This window comes from Physeter macrocephalus, chromosome 5, assembly GCF_002837175.3.
Source record: "Physeter macrocephalus isolate SW-GA chromosome 5, ASM283717v5, whole genome shotgun sequence".
In the NCBI taxonomy this organism is placed as follows: domain Eukaryota; kingdom Metazoa; phylum Chordata; class Mammalia; order Artiodactyla; family Physeteridae; genus Physeter; species Physeter macrocephalus.
This window is the reverse complement of record NC_041218.1, coordinates 87,042,767-87,063,928: the sequence shown is the minus strand read 5'-3', so window position 1 is coordinate 87,063,928 and position 21,162 is coordinate 87,042,767. Positions and strand designations below refer to the sequence as shown.

The following is a 21,162-nucleotide window of genomic DNA, read 5'->3' as shown; positions in this document are numbered from 1 at the left end:
TTTCAAGTATGGAGGAAGACAGACATTAAGTCACTATCATACTAGTGGAAGTTCAACAGGTAAGGGCTGAATGCGGTCTCCCCAGGAGAGCATGTAGTGTGGGAACCAAACCGACTGGTGAGACTGTGAAGGAGAGAAGCCATAGGGTCCAAATGGGGTGGGGAAGAAATTGTCCTTATAATCTCTAGGCTACCTCTTTTTTTAATGTGTTCCTCAGGATTTCATCCTTGGCCATATTGTCCTCTCATGTGGTACACTCTACCTGATTCACTGCTTCTCTATTTCAATACCACATCTATAATGATAAGTCCTGTGATTCTGTCTTCAGTTCTGGATAAATCCAAGCATTTAGTCTTGACCAGCACAATTGTTCTTTAAATGATCTCAACGTATTTGATGGCCACAGCACAGTCAATCAGATGAACCAGGGACAGGCATTTGAGACAATGAAGCATACGTTTAACATGCCTAATACAATGTTGTTCCCATAGTAGGTGCTCAATAAACATTTGACGAGCAAACACCAATCCAACTCTAGCTTATGTGTTTATTATTTTGGCCTTAAGTGAAACAGGGAACTGTAGACATGATAAATAGATATCAACTTTATTGTTTTGAAAAGTATATTTAACTATTGAAAACAAAGTCAAAATATTTCCATTTGAAGATGTACTTGTTGACTGTGTAAAAGAGATGAATAATTAGTATACTGGGATTACTTTTTTCTTCAAAGTCATATAATCTTATTTATTAAGCCCCAAATAATTATAAATAATTTTAAACATCAGATATATATTTCCAGAAAAACTTGTTATAGAATGATCTGAGTTTTTATGTTATTTTTCCTTTACCAGAAGCAGTTCATATTCCATGTGTCTCACAAAACTCATTTTACAAATAATAATGAAACAAAGGGTTCACACATGAAGAGATGTCTAAATGGCTTATCTGCCTTCAATATAGAGTACCTATTACCTCAATTAGTTACAAAAAAATAGTGGATTCTGGGGGGTTACATATCTAAAACGCTATTCTACAGACCATTTTGAAAATGTATACCATATTCTGACGCAACAGTTGTCTTTTAAAAACTTTTGTTTAAAAGATTGCCTAAATTAGCTATGCTAACTAATTTTACTTTGTAAACCACTTGCCAACATCACACACCAGAAGTCACATATAAACCTATCCAAACTATTACTTCTCCATCTTCATTGCCTATTTGTAATGTCATGTCAATGATGTCATACAAAATGTAATAGTGAGGTATTCACTCTATAAAGCAAAAGGAACTCTTTAAGTAGGTAGAACAGTACCTACTTAGATGAATTAATATGAATTCATTAATATAAAACAATAAATCAGACCAGAAGAAACTTGTTTATCAATAGCTCATGTTTTGAAAGGAATAGATTATACATGAGTCAACATAGATCAAATTACCATAATATGATGTGTGTGTACAATGTTTTGCCATAAATATTGTATGTGCTTATTTACCATAGGAACAAAAAGCATCAAATAGTTAACAGTATAATAGCATTCCAACAAAGCTGTTAAGAAAGTAGTAAATAGCTTTTAATCTAGCAATTCAGGAATACATATTAATGTTAATTGAAAGAGTCCATCTGAATTACTAAAAAAATGGACTTATAGGGCATTTTAATTTACATGTGGTTTTACAACACAATAATTCTAACTATGGAACTGCTATCAAAATTGCTAAGCAGAGGTTTTACTGAGCTTAAGCTAAGGATAGACATAACTCATGTACAGCAGACATATTAATTATATGCAAATGCATGCTTTTAAAATTCAAAAACATAATATGCATCTTAATGAATAAGTTAAATATTTCTCCTTGAAATTTTACTCATTCCATTCATTCATTCACTTCCAGTTCTTTCATGGGTAGTACAAAGGTAAATGTTGGCTCCATGATTATGTATGCATTGAGGCTTAAATTATTAATAAGATCTTATTTCCTAGTTAATGGGCATCATATTTAGAGTCATTGATCATAGTTCTTACAAGAACTTCTGTTCCTTCCAACACTGGGCAAGTCCAGGGCCCTAAACTTTCTGTGAAATTCAGAATTAAGCTTAAAAGTTTTCATTTAGCCTTCAGAGAGAATCATAAAGATGAGTCCCTATGAACCTATGCATTGCTTAACTACTAATTTAACAGCATGGAGACGGTACAGTACAGCATAGACTCTGTAATCACAATGATTAGGTATGAATTCACAAACACACTGTGTGACTTTGGGCAAATTATTTAACCTCTCTGTGTACCAGCTATAAAACAAACAAAAAAACCAATAATAATACAGAGTGGTGGTTAGGATTAAATTAGGTAACATATATCAATCACTTAGGATTAAATGAGTCAAGATATATCAATTACTTAGAATTATTTATTAACTATGGAGAGTGCTCAATAAATGTTTGTCATAATTATTATAAAATCTATTGTCCCTAGTTTCAACGTTAATTCCATAAAAGCTTTCTTAATGATATACAGTTGAATACTTATCTTTACAGCATGAAAATGGCAATTATCTTTTCTTCTCTTATATTGGTGAGGTAAAACCATATTTGTTGTTTTAAGAGCAAACTTGATTGAATTAGCTGAAATTTTAGTATGGGGAATATTCCCATTTGTTATAATTCTCAACATCACCAATGAAAAGAATACTTTAAAGAATATTAAAAGCTTAAAGATTTTGTCTCTTTGAGGATTTCCCCCACTTTTTCAGTGTTTTCAGTATTTAATTTAGAGACGAAAAATGAGGATAGGATAAGCCAGGATAGGGATGTCGCTAACGAGAAAGCTAAAGAAGACGTCATAGAAAAAGTATGGCTCGTACATGTATCCTTGCCATAAGCAGACAATCATGCTTAGCATGGTTTTAGAGCTTCTGACTCATTGAAAAGTAGGCTCCCTCTATGTTCTGTTACTTACTGTGTCTGTTTTAGTTCAGCAAACTACCCTTTCTCATCCTTTCTACCAACCCCTCATCTTTACTGCTTCTTGTTCGAACTACTGAGTAATATTCATTGTGGCCTTTTATTTTAAATCTACCGAGTTATGATGGCCTTTTATTTTAAGTCCCCGTCTCTCAGTTTCTCTCATCTTCTTAAGCAAATCTTCTCTCCTTAAATATTTTGAAGGCAAAATAGTAGCCTCTATTTATTTACCTCTTTATATTCAGCCTAAAATAAAACGCTGAAAAGTATAGGTAAGATGAGCCACATGTGATCTGCCACAAAGTATTACTAAACATTAAAATATAAAAATCAAGAAACAACCAAAATACCATGTTGCCGAAGCGTTGTTTTAAATTTCAATTCTTGAGGGTGTTTATTCTGTCACTCAAGTTCTCACAGTGACATCTGCCTGAAAGCAAGAGGCTTCCTTTGTTCCTAACTTCCTGATATCTATCAGGCATACGACATGGTATGGACAGGCTGTTTGACTGTTTTTGACATTCTTGAGAGCATTTAGGTTATGAAGCTGGTAACAATGTGAAATCTTGGGGTTCTTGATTCTTAGAGTTCCAAGTCTCTGTCTGTCTCTTCCATCTCTCCTCCCCAACTCTCTCTAGGAAAGCAGAGGATCATAAGAAAGAGCCCTAAGGAGGTGAACTGCTTCAGCTCATCACTTTTACAGTCTGGCATGGTAAAAAATGGCTTCTCTACTTTATCATACACAGAAACCATTTGGGAAAACTTTTTTAAAAACGAGTATTCTTCTGTTCAACCCACACAGATTCTAATTCAGTAGGTTAGGTAGGCCCTTAGAATGTGCATTTTTAATAAGCTCTTCTGGAGATTCGGATATAGGTGGTCCTTATGCATAGTTTCAGAAATTCTGCCTTAGAATGTTTTAATCAAGGCAAAGCTTTCTGATTTCTGGTAATCAGAAACTAGCAAAGGTAATCACAGCCAATCAAACTGGCAATTACTCTCCATCAGATATTGATATTCTACTATTGTTACCTCCAGCCAGAGTCATAATGTTTAACTACATTGGAAACCAACTTCTTCCCTTGACCATGAGGAAATGTAACTTCCTAAGGTAGACCAAGATAATCATCAAGAAAAAACAATGGAAGCCACTTTATCAGTTACGTCATCACATTTTTACTACATGGAGAGTCTCTATGGTCTGTACCTATTGTCCAGGAAAAGCCCAGTCCTGTTATTATTTGTTGAATAACAGTTCCCCCTGCTGGCATACTTGCTGAAATTCCCCTTTCGTTATCATTTGGAACAAAGCAGTAGATTCTAAATTCAAAGCTCAATATTTTTGCCTCAGGGTCATGCCTAAGTGATTGTGCTCTCTAGGTTACAGGCATCCTTCGAAAGCTAGATGATAAAGGGTACTTTTATTGACATGTGATTTGCTCAGTGAAACTAATTCTAAAATAAAGTTAGAGATTTGGCTTTTTGGCCAGGGTCAAGTCTCAAATTTCAGATATGGTTTGGACACATTTTTGTTTTTAAATAATTAAGTTGTGCTCCCTTTAAAACATTCCAAATTAGGTCAGCCAGAATTGCAGTGAGGAAATAACCTTGAGTTGGCAATGGGCTGTTCAGAATTCACCACACAAATTTCTCAATCCCTCTGACATGAGCTTAAGGCCCTTTATAAAAGATGAAAAAATATCTAATATAAGAATAAATAAGATTTCTGCCTCCCAGATATTTACCAGCATGGTCTGAAAAGTTAGGGTATGGATATCTGGTGTGGTTTTACAGTTTGGGAAATTGGCCCTATTTCTAACCGTATATGGAATTTCTATGCTCTTCTGGTAGGCGTTATTGCTATCAGTCTTTCTGAACTTTCCAGTCATTTCTTTCACTATTCCCTTTCCTATATATTAATCTCTAGTCCAGCAGGCCTCAAGGTGTGCCTGGGGACTCCACAGTCAAAACTGTTTTCATTTTAAGATGTTATTTGGCTTTTTAATTCTCATGAGTGTACAATGGAGTTTTCTAAAAGTGCATGATGTGTGATATCTCAAAAGACTGAATGCAGAAGCAAATGTGAGAATCCATTAATCCAGTTTCTATTAATCCAGGTATTAAATAAAGTTAAAAATACTTGTTGTTTTCATAAGAGTATGTTAATTATGTTAAAATATAATAGATTGTGTTATTTAAATAAATTAATAAATATTTTTAAAAATTATGTTTTAATTTCTAACACATCAAATACTGATGAATATAGCCCATACAAACCAAAGATTTGTGAGGGCCTAAATAACTATTAAGAGTGGTGAAGGGCTTCCCTGGTGGCGCAGTGGTTGAGAGTCAGCCTGCTGATGCAGGGGACGTGGGTTCGTGCCCCGGTCCGGGAAGATCCCACATGCCACAGAGCGGCTGGGCCCGTTAGCCATGGCCGCTGAGCCTGCGCATCCGGAGCTTGTGCTCCGCAATGGGAGAGGCCACAAAAGTGAGAGGCCCGCATACGGCAAAAAAAAAAAAAAAAAAAAAAAGTGGTGAAAAATGTAAGATATATACATTTACATATTTTTTCAGCCATAATAAAAGAAGGAAATCCCGCTACTTGCGACACATAGATAAACCTTGAGGGCATTATGCTAAGTGAAATAAGTCAGACAGAGAAAGACAAATACGGTATTATCTCACTTATATGTGGAATCTAAAGAAAACAAACTCATAGAAACAGAGAGTAGACTACTAGTTGTTGGGGGCAGAGGGTGGGGGGATTGGGAGATGGGTAAAGGTGGTCAAAGGGTACAAAGTTATAAGATGAACAAGTTCTGGGGATCTAATGTACAGCATGGTGATTATCATTAACAATCCTGTATTGTATACCAGAAAGTTCCTAAGAGAGATGGTCTTAAATGTTCTCAACACAAAATAAAACAGGAAAAAGGTAACTCTGTGAGCTGATGGGTGTGTTGACTAACCTTATTGTAAACAGTTCCCAATGTATAAGTGTATCAGATCATCACGTTTTACACCTTAAATTTACACAATGTTATATGTCAAGTATATCTCAATAAAACTGTGGTGGGGGGGTGGAGGGAAGAATGGAAAGGTGACCTGAGACCATGATGTTTGAGAATCATTGCTCTAGTGAAACTGAATGCTGTTCACTTACATGCCCAATGTTTTTTACTTCCCTGACTTAAGTATCACTTCTGTCGACTGAAATACCCTTTTCCCCAAACTTCGCATTTTGTGTACTTAAATCTTCACCATTCTTTGAAACCCAGTTCAACTTCTCCAATATCCATAAAAGTTTTCCTGCTCACCTTTACCCCAATAATTATCTCCCTCACTTTATAAGAGTCCACATGAGCTTCTCTCTCATGCCATTAATCATTTTAACCTTTGTATTATAATTTATTTTTCTTTATGACTACTTTCTTATCAGCCTTTAAGAACCTTGAGGAAGTTCAAAAGCAGGGTCTGCTTATTATTTGTGGATTTTCTCTCCCTACTCCCAGAACTCAGTATGGTGCCTAACACAAAGTAGGAACTAGAGAGATATGTTTTGGGTATGTGCCCTACAGATCTTCCTCCTTAATTCAAGTAATTCTTTCTAAACCTGCTGCAGATTTGATTCAGATGTGAATAAAGAAATGAACAAGGAATGTATGGCCACCTCTGAGCACAACTGTGAGCAGACTGAATTGTCTGCAGTCTCCCCGTTGCCCTTTACACCTGTACAATTCCTGTCCTTCTTTCCTCCCCCTCATCTCCCTTCAAGATTCCCATTGTTCTTCCTACCCAGGCTCACTCCTGGTCAAACATTCAGGAAAAAATCTTGTTAAATAAAACATTTTTAAATCTCCACATATATACTGGACTAATACAACTTAAAGCCTCTTTATGAGCCTCAAATCTTTTATGGAATGAGATTCGATATAAGGAAGTAAATAAACCAACAAATGAGTAAACAACCTATTTTTCTCCATGGTACTTATATTTTAAATAGAGAAAAGAAACCACTTCTTTTTGTAATTTGAACTAAATAGGAGCAAATACATGTTTTTTGTTTGGCGAAAGAAGGGTGATTGTTTTTGTTGTTTGTTTTTCGTTTTGTTTTTTGCAAAGATGGAAGCAACCAACATGAGTGCGATTCTGACTCTAATTTCTGGTGAAGTTGTCATGGTGTGGGAAGAGTGAGAGAAACCCAGCACTTACCACTGTCTTCCCAACTTCATTGTTATTGTATCACTAACAAAGATACAACCTTAAACAGTGGTTTATAGGAAATGAGTTGTATGTCCATGCACATTTCAAAATAGGATTTAAATGCAATATAATTATGTACATGTACAACAATACTTTTCTTTATGAGAAGCACACTGCAATAATGAAAAGAGCCTGAGCTGGGCATCAGAAAACCTAGGCTCCGGTGTTCACTGCCTAGCAAGTAGCTACATAGCCTTATTTGGGCTACTTAAAATCTCTAGATCTCAGTTTCCCACCTGTACCGAATTTTTTTTGAGCTGTCTCCCGAAACTGATTCTGTAAAATCAGGGTGCTAATCTAGATAATCTCTAGTGTTATTTCCAACTCCATGGAAAATAAATCAGCGGCTACTCTAGATATTAAGCATACCTAAATTACAAATGGCTGGCTCAAGTTCATCTAGGAAGTTAGTGGTGAAATCAAGGTGAAGATCCAATTCAAGTTCTCTACTCTATCCACTCTGTCCACGAAATTCTAGCCCTAATAACCTAGTATTAGAGAATGGAAGGGAGTCAGGGTAAAGACTGAATGGTGACAGAAATACAGGTAGAATTGAATTAAAGTATTTCTTAACCTATCTTCACTTGAAGGGAATTTATTATTAAATCTTTTGAATAACATGAAAAATATAAATTGCCAATATTAATTTAATCAATATTAAATTTGTCTACAGACCCTTTTCCCTTTCCTTAATTTTGAATCTTATCCAGAAAGCCAAAATACTATTTTCAAAAAGCAGATTTTCTGATGTTGGTTAAACGATATGGAAGTTCACAGGATTGGATTCCTGTCAGTTCATAACTATTAACTATAGCACACTGGTGGCCTGTGCTGTATCTAAGAGTGTCGTGTGCTAAAATTTTAGGAAAATGTTGAAGTTACAAATTTTTGCTAATTCTATTCCTGAAACGTATTTCAAAAGTTCTGGAGTCAGAGATTTATTTATTAAAATTAATTCTGAATTATACTGTCCTTTTTTCTTTTCCTCATGAATTTCTTTGGCACTCACATTTATTTCCACCTATTAATAATATATAGTATAGAATCTCCACATTTCAAAAAGTAAATATAGTAAATGGTTCCTTCTACTGACATTAGTTAATAAAAGTGCCTGGAATTTTATATGCTCTCCGAAACTCTGGAGAAAAATTACTGGAATGTACATAACAAAGGCAGATGGGGCCTGTCACCTAAACAGCAGGAAAAATCCATCAACTGGACTATGACAAAGAAAGTCCCTTTTAGAATATTAACTACGGAATCGTTTGACATGTGCAGTCATGAAGTTCCTTCTAGTTTTATTCAGATACTAATTAATAAAAACTCATGAACTAGAAATACCATGAAAACTTGATGGTTCATTCCTCTTAAAGTCAAAAAGGACACTGGTAAATCAGTATTTATACACCCTTGTTTAGGTAACTGGCAAAGGAACATCTGGGACTGCTCTCTTGGGTAAGAGTCACACCTAAAGATACTTATAATTCCCAGGAACTTGAAATATTATTAAGTCAATGAAATAGAAGCAAGGTGCTTATGTAGGTACTCAATAAATTCTTCTTCAATGATTAAACCAAAAATAGGGTTTGATGCTTCTCCTTTGAAGATTATAGATCAGATTTTACCATTTAAATTTTGCTCTTCAGAAAACACCTGCTCTAGCAAGAAGTGTTCCTGAAAGAACAGCAATGGTCATTATTTATACTGATAGAAAACTTCAACAAAGAGAAAGTAAGTATGAAGATGGAATTAACAATGAGTTCCTAAACCCAATCAGAGATTCACTGCATGTATTGTCCTCCTGTGCTTAGGTCATGATAACCAGATGGTCCCTCTGATCTATAATGAAATGAACAGATACTATCAAATGACCTATAAATTAATAAATGTTAATAGTTTTCTTATCTTAAAAATAGCAATGCTAATGAGCTCTTCCAGATGCTTAAAAAACATTCCCAATAGAATATGAAAGAACAATCTTATAAATGCAGAATTTATTGAAATAGAACAGTTAATTCTAAAACTTAAAATGTGTATTAAGTATAATGGCAGTAGAAAATTAACACTGAGGAGATTTTACCTTAAAACAAGAACAAAATTTTAGATGCAACTAAATTTAGAATACAACAGAAAATAAGAAAAGTCAGTTTAAAAATGGCTACAGGCTTCCCTGGTGGCGCAGTGGTTGAGAATCCGCCTGCCGATGCAGGGGACACAGGATGGTGCCCCGGTCCAGGAAGATCCCACATGCCGCGGAGTGGCTAGGCCCATGAGCCATGGTGCTCCGCAACGGGAGAGGCCACAACAGTGAGAGGCCCGCGTACCGCAAAAAAAATAAAAAATAAAAATGGCTACAAAGCAGAAAACATTTTTAAACCTTGAATTTAAGATATTTTGGTTATAAGCTCATTACTTTAACATCATAAGTTCCTTCTTGTGATAGATTATTTTTTTCAATGTAGCATTAAGAGATTTTATTAATTTCCCATTGCTGCTGCAACAAATTACTGCAAACAGTAATTTCAAACAACACTTATTTATTTTCTTATAGTTCTGGGTATTAGAAATCTGAAATTAATTTCTGCTGGTTAAAGTGAAGGTTTGGCAAAGCTGGCTCCTCCTGAGGACTAGGAGGGAAGACTCCCTCGCAGTACCATTTTCAGCTTCTAGTGGCTACCTGTATTCTTTGGCTTGTGGCCTCTTTCTCCATCTTCAAAATGAATCACTACAATCTCTGGTCCCATCATTACATGGGATTTCACTGATTCCTCCTGAGTCCCTCTTTTAAAGACCATGGTAATTATATCATTCTCAACCAGATAATCTAGGAAAAAATGCCCATCTCAAGACCTTTCATCACATCTGCAAAGTCCCTTTTTGTTATATAAGATAATATATTCACATGTTTTGGGGATTAGGACATGGGCATCTTTGAGGAGCCATTATTCAGCCTACCACAAAGACTAAGAACCAGGGTAGATTCTCTGACAAATTCCTGCAAACTCAGAGTAAAATAAGCTTAATTTATTAAATGAATGTTTTAATCTTATTTTTAGGACTTTCTATGTCAGAATAGTCTGAGTTCCTTGATATCAGATTTAAGTCTTCTCACCAGCAGAGTGCCTAGCCCTGGATGGTGTTCATTCTAATTGTTAGCTGGAAATAATTGAGCCTTACTAATAATTGTGTGTCAGAGAAGAAAATGTTTAAAAGTTTATGGTAATCCACAGGATTTCCATTTTTACAGACCAAAGAATCAGTCTCCAGCAATGCAGGAAAGCAGAAGCAAACGACTCAATTTGTCTAACGGAGTCCAATAAATATTTCCGGACTCTCTATAAACTTAGCACCACTGAAAAGGGTAAAAATCTCAAAACAATTATCTCAAGGCATCAAGCTTACTTGAAAGGAACTGTAGTGACTATTTTTCTTCAATGTTTCTTTGATGAACTCACAACCAGTAAATTAGTTCATGGATTATAGTTTTTTAGTATCTATAGAAATAATGTTAATGAGAACTATAAAAAGCAGGTTATAGGACCCCATTAGATAAAACCAAGCACAGAAATAAAGTTATGACAGAGATTGGGACTTGTCAGTCAGCCTAGGATGGCCATCAGTGAAGAGTGAGTGGCAGTTATTCTTGTAGGCAGCTGCAAAACCAGAGGCCTGGACTGATGGTACGATTTTGCTGATTCAATAACGAGATTTGATTATGAAAAAAGGGAGGGTGGCGATGTTTAAGATATGCAGTAGACATTACCACTGTACATGGTTTCTAATTCCCTTCTTCCTTCTGTCATTAAGCAAGATAGCAATTCCTTGCTCCTTGAAGTTAAGTGCAGCAATATGATTGCTCTTGTCATTAAAATAGTTAGTGGAAGTGGTATGTGTCACTTATAGGAAAAAGCATTTCAGAGCCAGTGCACAATTCTCCCTGCCCTTTTCCTTTTCTACCATGACAGGCAACATTCCATATGGTGGGGCTTCTCTGAACCTGGGTCCCAGAACGAGGTCTGCTTTGGGATAGAACCCCCTGCAGAAACGTGATAGCCGTGTAGAGGGAGTAAAAAATAAAGCATTACTGTTTAAACCACTGAGACTTGGGGGTTGTTTGTCAATCTCAGAATAGCCTATTGTATTCTATTGATGAAGAATGGCTCAACAATTTGGATTCCAAGTATGTTAGTAGTTTCGATTTTAGAGGAGGGGGTAGAGAAGGTACAAGCAAGAGATTAAGCAAGGAGGGAACCTAGGGGCCAAAGGTAGTGTTCTGTGCTTGTAAGCTATTACTTCAAAGCAATAACGCTATTGACCTTTTCTATCTTCTGCTTTCTCAGTTATGAATTAAGTTTTTAAAATTCAAAAGCTAAAGTTTTCTATTTGTAACTAACATGATGTATTTCAATAATTGTCTAGACATTTCTATGTCATCCACTGAATGTCACTTTTATGAAGGTATGTTAATGGAGGCTTGACTAACCAGTACCTAAGTTAGTTAGATTTTAACTAACTTAGTTCATGCCAAAGTACATTGTTTTAATTGGCAAGAATCTTTATTCAGGCTGACTGAAGGTCCCCAGATATTTGTTTCAGTTTAAAGAGATAACTTATAAAATTGCCATAATAAGTAAATAATTACCTGTTACTAAAAACTGCTCTACTGGCTTATTTGAAAGGTACCATTTGGGTTGAACTTCCTTCAGAATAAATACCAAAGAATTTTTAAATACCAAATTATGTTTCTGGATACGAAAGATTTTTAATTGTTATCGTCACCACTGTTATTATTAAAAATCCATATTGTAATGAGTAGTCTATTTCATTCAACAAAGTTTTGCTAACTTGCAAACTGACAAGTCTCAGTTGAATGTTTATAAAATGAATGACTCTTTTCTTTCTTCATAAGTATATATTTGATTTAGTGATCACTGATCAAAAGGTTTAACTTTGAACTTAAACAACTGAAAGCCTGAGGGGGGGAAAAGACATTAGCTCCCTGCCTCTACATACTTCTGCTTAAGAAGCAGTAGAAGTAAAAAGACAAATGTAAATGTATGGTAATTCCACAGATTTGGAGCATATACTACTCTTTAAATTCATCTGAGAAATATAACTACAGGTAATAAATCAGGAATGGAATGACAGTTTATATATAACAATTCCTGAGATGCCTGTCTTATTATTATATTTTTAGATGGGAAGTTTGACACTGTATTAGTACAGAAAGAGAAAGAACAACTAAATTAGCCATTTAATAGTTCTCTCTTTACGCCCTTTGCAAAACCACATGTATGTGAATTTTCAAGCAAAAACGTAACCACGAGAGACAAAGGTCATTCACTCTCTGTGAACTGTAAAGTTGTGCCAGTTGGTATTGCGGAGACCATTAGCTTTGAGTTTCCCTCAAATACTCTCAGGTCTGGCTCTACATGTCACTGAGACATGTTATAATGTTACAAAAGATGCTCATTATTGCAACAACTATGCCCAAGATAAAAGAGGCATCCAGCTGTGCTGAACTTCCCTGTTATATTAAATCTACCTTTTCTAAAGATAATTATTTTATATACTGATACCCCAAATGAATATATATCAAGTCTTCCTTACAAGTTCCTTCAGTTGAATGAAAATTTATGTCTACAAAATACCAAATGTCTAAATTATATGAATGTTAATTATTAAATATAATAAATAGAAGCCAAATGGATTAGACATTTGACAAAATGTGAGGAAAATGACAACAAAATAAAACTAAAGAGAAAGAAATTTATAATGATAGTGACAAAATAAATAAGAAAATAGAAAAATGACCAATAATAATTATTTATTATGCTTTACTATTTGGCACTGTTCCAAGCATTTTGCATGTATTAACTCTTTTAGCTATAAAAATCTCATGAAGTCAGAATGGAAAACAACAAAACATATGTAATTGCAGGAAAATCTAAAATGATATGTAGAAAAAAATATAAAATAAATCCACAAATGAGTTGAGGAATGAGAAATCAGTTGAAATAACTGATTATATATATTTAATTATATATATTATATATATACATAATTATATATATTATATACATAAATATACATGCATTTTTGCAATAACTGGCATATAAAGTCCTTGGCCTACAGTAAGGAAGCACACAGAAAGTAAATAAAATTTTAATGGACATTTTTACTCTTCTTTTTTCCTTTCTTTTATTTTTGAGTGGTGTATGACAAGAAATCCAGTTTTTATTTTATGAACTTCACTAAACTAACTATTGCAGTTTTTAAAAATTATGACACATTTTTAGACCTCCCTCTCAATAAGACTTTGGAGTCTATGCCCCTCCCTTTGCATCTGTGTGGGCCTGTGATTTCTTAGAACAATGCAATACAGTGGAAATGATACTTCCTCACTTCGTAGGTTTGGTCAGAAAAGGCCATATGCTTCTGCTAGGTTCTTTTGAAATACTTGCTCTCTGGAAACTCTCTTTAGGATGCTCCCTCTGAAAACTCAGCTGCCATGGGGTGAGAAGCCTAAGCCATAATGAGAATCCATAAACAAGTGCCCCATCAACAGAACCAGCTGAATGCAGCCTTCATACCATCTGAGCTCAAGTCCCAGACTATATACGTAAGAAACCTCTAGGTCGTTCTAATTTCCAGCCATTTGCATGACCCCCATGCATTTGAATCTTCTCATCTGAAGGATCAGAGCAGAAGTAAGCCAACTCTGCTGTACCCTGTCCAAGTACCCCACCCAAGGAATTTTTTAGCATAATAAATTATAATTATTTTATGCCACTAAAAAAACAAACAAAACAAACAAAAAAAACATATGTACTTTTGGGCACTGAAAATTATTTTCAACTAATATATTTGAAATGCTGATGTTATATATTTTGGTGCCAACAAAAACTTGAAAAGGAGCACTAAAATGAAATAGTCCACCCCTACTGATGCATACTTACGTAAGCATACAAATTAGATATCAAAAAACACCATGATTATAGCTCAGCCATCCTGAAACTATGCTATGTTTATACTAGGACTGACAAATAAATAAACGTATCAGGGATAAATAAAGGTAGGTTTCTCACTGTCAGATAAAGGGCTTACAAATAAGGAAAGGGGAAAGGCTATATTGATTCAGCGGTGTTGGATTGTAATCAGAGGTATCAATAGGAACTCATAGTTTTTAATATGCTTACAAATGGATAGCTATAGAAATAAATATAGATGTGTGTGTGCATGTCTGAGTATACACATATCTATTTCCTAGCTCTATACAGTGAGAGAATCTAGAGGCAGAGATGCCCAGTAGCAATGAGTTTGTCTCAGGTCTTGATTTCTATACACCAGTCTGCAATTTAAAAAAAAGCATGATTCGTAGGGAAAATGACTGATATCAGATCTGGGGAAGGGAAAACACAAGATGAGCCTGGAATATCTTTCAGTGCCAGAAAGTATGGGGGACAGGTTGAAAGGACAGAGGGGCTAACTTGAAGGAGTTCTCAATGGCCAAATCTGGGAAAATTTAAACAAACAAACAAACAAACAAACAAAAAACCCCCCAGACTAGTAGTAATGGGTTTTAAACCACTGACTAAAATAAATATCTGCTAGCTCATACTAATACAAATAAATAATTAAACTAAAAAAAAAATTAAAGGGGAATTCAAAACAGCTATTCCATCCAGTAGAATTTTAATTAATAAGTGTGGAAGAAATGATGAAAACAGAAAATCATGATTATTAGGCAAATTACTACAGTAATAATAGTTGCAGGGGAAAATTATTGGTAGATGATAAAATGAATGGGAAAAATATTTACATAAAATATTTTCATAGTCACCAACTGTCTCTCCACAAGATACTTAATAATTACAAAGAGAAAAATAAGAACTTTACACTAGAAGCCCTGGAAAACATAACCTTAAACAAGTCATCAAAGTTAACATCAACAGTAATAAGCCACATTGGCATAATGTTCTTCCAGATGTGATGCACTAAGAAGGGCAAGATATCACTTCATGATGTTCTTGCCAAACCTCAATCCAATAATGGAAAAACATCAAAAGAACCTAAATTGAGGGACATTCTACAAAGTAACTGATCAGTGTTCTTCAAATATATCAAGGTAATAAAAGAAAAAGAAAGACTGAGGAAATGTCATACACTAGAAAAGGCTGAGAAGACATAAGAACTAAATGCAAAGTGGAATTCTGGACTTATTCTCCTCTTTACTAGCTCTTTAAATGTTAATGACATTAAACTATTTTCATATTTTCCATAACAGATTTCCTAATTTTCCTTCTGTTCATGTCTATAATATTTGTAACATATGCAAGCTTAAATATTCTCCTCATAAAATATTCTATTTTCCCCTTTTGGACTTTTTTTTAAATATAAAAATTATCTTCACTATCTCTAGATATTTGATATTCATTTAGATTAGTGTAAAGACTGCTGAAATCCAAATATTTAGTTTGTTTAATAGTATTGTATTAATGTTAATTTTCTAGCTTTAATAACCGTATTATGGCTTTGTATGATATTACATTAGAGGATCTGGGTAAAGGTACACAGGAACTCTCCGTACTATATTTGGGACTTTTCTATGTCAAAAATTATTTCAAAATAAAAAGTTAAAATAACCTACAATGGCCAAATAAGGCCATTGTAGGTTATTTTAACTTTTTACTTAGAATTGTTGGCATAGTTTAACATTGGAAAATTAAAAAAAGTTTCACCACAGTAATGAGTCTAACAGAATAAGCTACTAGAATTTCAATATATCCTTGAAACAATGGTAGAGCATTTCACATATTTTCATGATAAAAAATTCCTAGAAAAGCAGCAATGATAGATAATGCAGCATCTAACATCACAAAAATGAAACAATATTAAAACCTGAAACAAGAAATAATACTCAATTTTAATAGTGTTATTTAAAATTATTCTGGAGGCTGTAACAAAACAATAATTTTTGAAACAAATCAAAAAGGAGGAGACCAAATTATTAAGGCAATCTGACTGTATACCTACACAGTCTAAGCAAGTCTCTTTAACAAAAACAAAGCAAAAACAAAACAAAACAAAACACCTTATCAACAAGAAAGTTCAAAATAGTCACTCGGGGCTTCCCTGGTGGTGGCAGTGGTTGAGAATCTGCCTGCCAATGCAGGGGACACTGGTTCGAGCCCTGGTCTGGGAAGATCCCACATGCCGCGGAGCAACTAGGCCTGTGAGCCACAACTACTGAGCCTGCGCGTCTGGAGCCTGTGCTCCGCAGCAAGAGAGGCCGCGATAGTGAAAGGCCCGTGCACCGCGATGAAGAGTGGCCCCCACTCGCCGCAACTAGAGAAAGCCCTCGCACAGAAACGAAGACCCAACACAGACAAAAATAAATAAATACATAAATTATTTTTTTAAAAAAGTCACTGGACAAAGGAGAAATATATAAGCAAATATAAATAAATAAATGTATAAACATTGGTAACATGAATTTACTAGATATAATGGAGGAGAAAGGATTTCATTCACAAGAACAACAGCCAAATCTAGCAATAATCATTTCAAATACCTGAAGGGGCTCTTTAGGTAAAAATATGTTTTCAAATAGTTACAATAGGGCTTCCCTGGTGGTGCAGTGGTTGAGAGTCCGCCTGCCGATGCAGGGGACACGGGTTCGTGCCCCGGTCTGGGAAGATCCCACATGCCACAGAGCGGCTGGGCCCGTGAGCCATGGCCGCTGAGCCTGCGCGTCCGGAGCCTGCCCGCATACCACAAAAAAAAAAAAAAAAAAAAAAGTGTGAGATAAACATAAGTATCTGATTAACAGATCAATGCAACAAAGTAGAGAGCATTGAAACAGGTAATAGTGTATATAACTTATATGATGAGGGACTATCACAAACCAGTGGAGAAGAAAGTGATGATACTTAGTAAGTCCAGTTTAGTATAGTAGTTATGAACATGATCTCTGGACCCAAACTGCCTGGGAATTAATCCCAAACTGGTACTTGGGTAATCATGGATAAGTTAATTAACTCCTCTATGCTTCAAGTTCTTTATCAGCAAAATGGAAGGTAGTAACAGGATCAACTTCATAAGATTTTGGCTAAAATTAACTGAGTTGACACATGCAAAGACTAGAAAAGTATATGGCACATAGAAAGTGCTCAATAAATGTTTATTATCTAGCACAGTTTTAGAGAAAGTGAATAAAATGATGTGGGCAATAAAAACAAAGACTAAAACCAATATTTTCATGCATCAATATAAATTCTACATAATTTAAACATGACACACAAAATATAACCATAAAAAGATGAAAAATATAAGGGACTGTTAAATCTCTGGAGATGATGAAGATATTTCTATGTACAAAACAGAAGTCAAGATAGGAAAACTAATCACTTCATTAGAGAAAAAAAATATTTGCAGTCAAAAATATCAAAATAGACATGTACAAAGGGAAAACTAGGAAAAACTCACGGCAAATATGACAATTGGTTAATGTCATTAACATATAAAAGCTATTAAAGGAGGAGAATGAGGTTTTCGAAGTTTTTCATTCATGGGAGAAGATATTACATAACCATTAAAAATTAAGTTTTTGAAAAACTATGATGTGAAACGAGTCACAATACAGTGTTATGGTAAAAAAAAATCAAGATTCACAATTAGTTCTATAATATGATACACACTCTATAGTATGTGCACAAATGATCTATACATTTCTCACAGATTTTTCCTGTCAAATTTTCTATTATCATCAGGGGGTGGGGAAAGGTGGACTATAAGTGGACAAAAAGATAAAAAAACAAATGACTGGAACTAACGACAGGGAGACTAGGTTGGAGGTAAAATGCGGTGAAGTCTAGACCAAGTTATTAGTACTAATTAAATGACTCTAAAACTTATTAGATCCAAGACTGGGATACTTAGATACCATTTAAAATTTCACTGACAGTTTGCCATCTCTTCATGCCATGTACAGGCTTTATCAGCAATTAGGACACATAATTCAGGTCGATTCAAGAGAAACTTGCCAAGTACCTACTATGTGCTCTGTATGTGCTGGAAGGGATATAATGATGAATAGATGAATAGGGTGTTGTCTCTGCCTTTACTGAGTTTACCCTGTAAACTCAGTATGCAATCATCCTGAGCTTACAAGAGAGGTTCCATGTCATCTTTGACGAAAGGAAAAAAAAAAAAAATCAAAGCCAAAATTACCTCTATTACCCATGTGTCTAGGAGGTGGGAAGATAAACACACATAAAAATAACTAAAATATAAACTTGTTGTAAAAAGATAAAAATTTCTGGAGATTAGAAGGAAGGGGAGAATCTATTGGTTGTGGTTCATTCATTCATGTATGCAGCAAATATTTATTAAGTTCTTGATAAATACTGGTTATTTTAGGTACAGACATCAGGAAATAGTTCTTTGGAGGAGTTGTCATTTGATATTAGCAATGAAATAAGGGTAGAATCTTTCCAGAAAGAGATGGGGCAGATAGGACATTTTAATAGAAGGAACCATGGTGAGCAGTTCCCTTGTAAGTAGCAAGGGCACATATAAGAAAGAGGAAATGATAAAGTTGTAAAGGCTTATTGGTCCCTTCTTGAGAAAGGATGTAAATGTGAGCCTCAGGCATTTGTTCTTAATTTGGTGAGCAATCAAGGAGTCTTTCAAGGTTAAGAAAGACATGTTTTTAAATAAAATGGATGTTTGTCACTCCCTGGGAAAGAATCTATTACCTCGGAAACTTTGTGCAATGGGGCTCTCTCATTGAGTTATTCGAGATACTGCACTGAGTTTATAGTTACAATAATAAACAGTATCATGTGCCTTGCCTCTAATAGCAGCTCAAAACAGTTCCTCAGGATTCACTGCAGCCACAGCATAAAGCAAAGTGACACAATCACTAGTGGATGGGACATGACAACAACAGGCACACCATGCTGGCAGGCATCTCATAGGGATGAGGATGTATAGTTCATCAAAACACCATGTTTCCTGGAAGGCCAAGAGGGAGAGCCACAGACGATAACCACATGCAGTCATCCTGAGCTTACAAGAGAGGCTCCTTGTCATCTTTGAGGAAAGGAAAAAAAAAAAAATCAAAGCCAAAATTACCTCTATTACCCATGTGTGCCATGCCAAAGCTCATTTGTACAAGTTTCTGTGCCTATATTCACATTTTCAAACATGAAACATTGCATCATATCGATAATTAGAATAACAATAAGATATATTGCTATACAGATAACAAACACTTTACATACACCTTTCTCCTGATTTCAAGAGTTCAGAGTTTATGGTAATTTCCATAGAATTTAGAATGCCAGGGATTAATTTAAAGGCTCTGGTAGGGCTTACAATGGCACTAAAATAATAATGCCTTTGTGGATTAAAAAATGCACAGTTGTACGTACTTTTAAAATTTACCTATGTTTACCTGTGAGACAAAAAATTTTTGAGAGATTAAAGAAGCTTCAGCAGAAATCAGAGTTCAGAGACTCAGCGATTAATTTTCTGTATTTTATTTTAGGCCACATTTGCTTTAATATGGTAGGGGAGAGCTGATATCACAGCTGAGGAAACTTGGCAGCTACTTTTTTGATAGGGTTCATCAAAAATGAATCAAGCGCCTAGCTTTGGGCTTCTAAATTAATAATGACTCGAAGGAGATAAAGAGCAGCAGCAACAACATATTTGTAAAACCAAGACTTCAAAATGAGTCAGAACAGCTCATTTAGATAAGTCATGAACCTAACTGGCTAAACTAAAGCAAGACCATGATTCCTGACACAGCTGGGCTCAAGGCAAGCTGTGGCACAACAAGGCAGCCACATGAAGAGGAAGATCCACAGGTTAGAAGTATGCCAGAGAACATCTAACGAGAGGCAGGTTACCAGGAAATCAGCCATGTGCCTTAACTGTAAGTTAGCCACGTTTCTCTGAGACCATTAATACGCCTTTTTTGGAAGTAGATTAAAAAGTTGTTTTCTCCAGTTTTAAAAAATGACTCTTCATACTCACATAGAACTTTAGAGAAAGGAAGAAGATTAGATATTATGTAGCAGGTATGAAAATTAATAAACAGAAACCTCATTTAAAATGGAGTTGGGAGGCTGGAAGGGGGCGCTCTCACACCTCCACTTGATATCAATTGCAGACCTAACAGGAAGAGACGTACCTTTGCATTTCCAAAATGAAGAAGTTACTACTTCACAACTCAGCAGTAGAAAGGAAGAATTTCTCCTTGCCGGGACACAGCCCAGCCAATAAAAAGAGAGCTACACTTCAGAAATCCTAGTTTCCTCCAATGGACTCTTTGTTTATAACAGCCCCTTCCAATCCCCCTTTCTCCTCTATAAAAAAAATATTCCTGGGGCTTTCCCTGGTGGCGCAGTGGTTGAGAGTCCGCCTGCCAATGCAGAGGACACGGGTTCGTGCCCCGGTCCGGGAAGATCCCACATGCCGCGGAGCGGCTGGGCCCGTGAGCCACGGCCGCTGAGCCTGCGCGTCTGGAGACTGTGCTCCGCAGCGGGAGAGGCCACAACAGTGAGAGGCCCGCGTACCGAAAAAAAAAAAAAAAAAAAAAAAGGATATTTCTCTTTTGCCCTCTTCTAAACTTGCCCGTGGCTCACCATAGATTGCATGTCCCGAATTGCAATTCTTTGCTGTTCCTGAATAAGCCCATTTTGCTGGTAAAATAATCGGCTGTTTTATTACTGGTTTGGCCAAAAAGCTCGTTCGGGTTTTTCCATAAGATGTTATGGAAAAACCCGAACGAAATTTTTGCCGCAATATTTTAGGTCAACACAAGGCAACCCTTTCACTTTGCAATGAAACTGATACACAGAGATTGAGTCTTGCTCGGGCTTTATAGCTGGCTATAGAAGCTGTTTAGCTAAAACAC

General features: G+C 35.5%; 1 protein-coding gene across 1 annotated transcript in view; it reads right to left on the bottom strand.

The window, feature by feature from the left end:
* MAGI2 (membrane associated guanylate kinase, WW and PDZ domain containing 2) overlaps positions 1 to 21,162 on the bottom strand; it is a 1,419,801-nt gene that overhangs the window by 935,009 nt on the left and 463,630 nt on the right. The gene's annotated exons all lie outside the window — the stretch shown is intronic.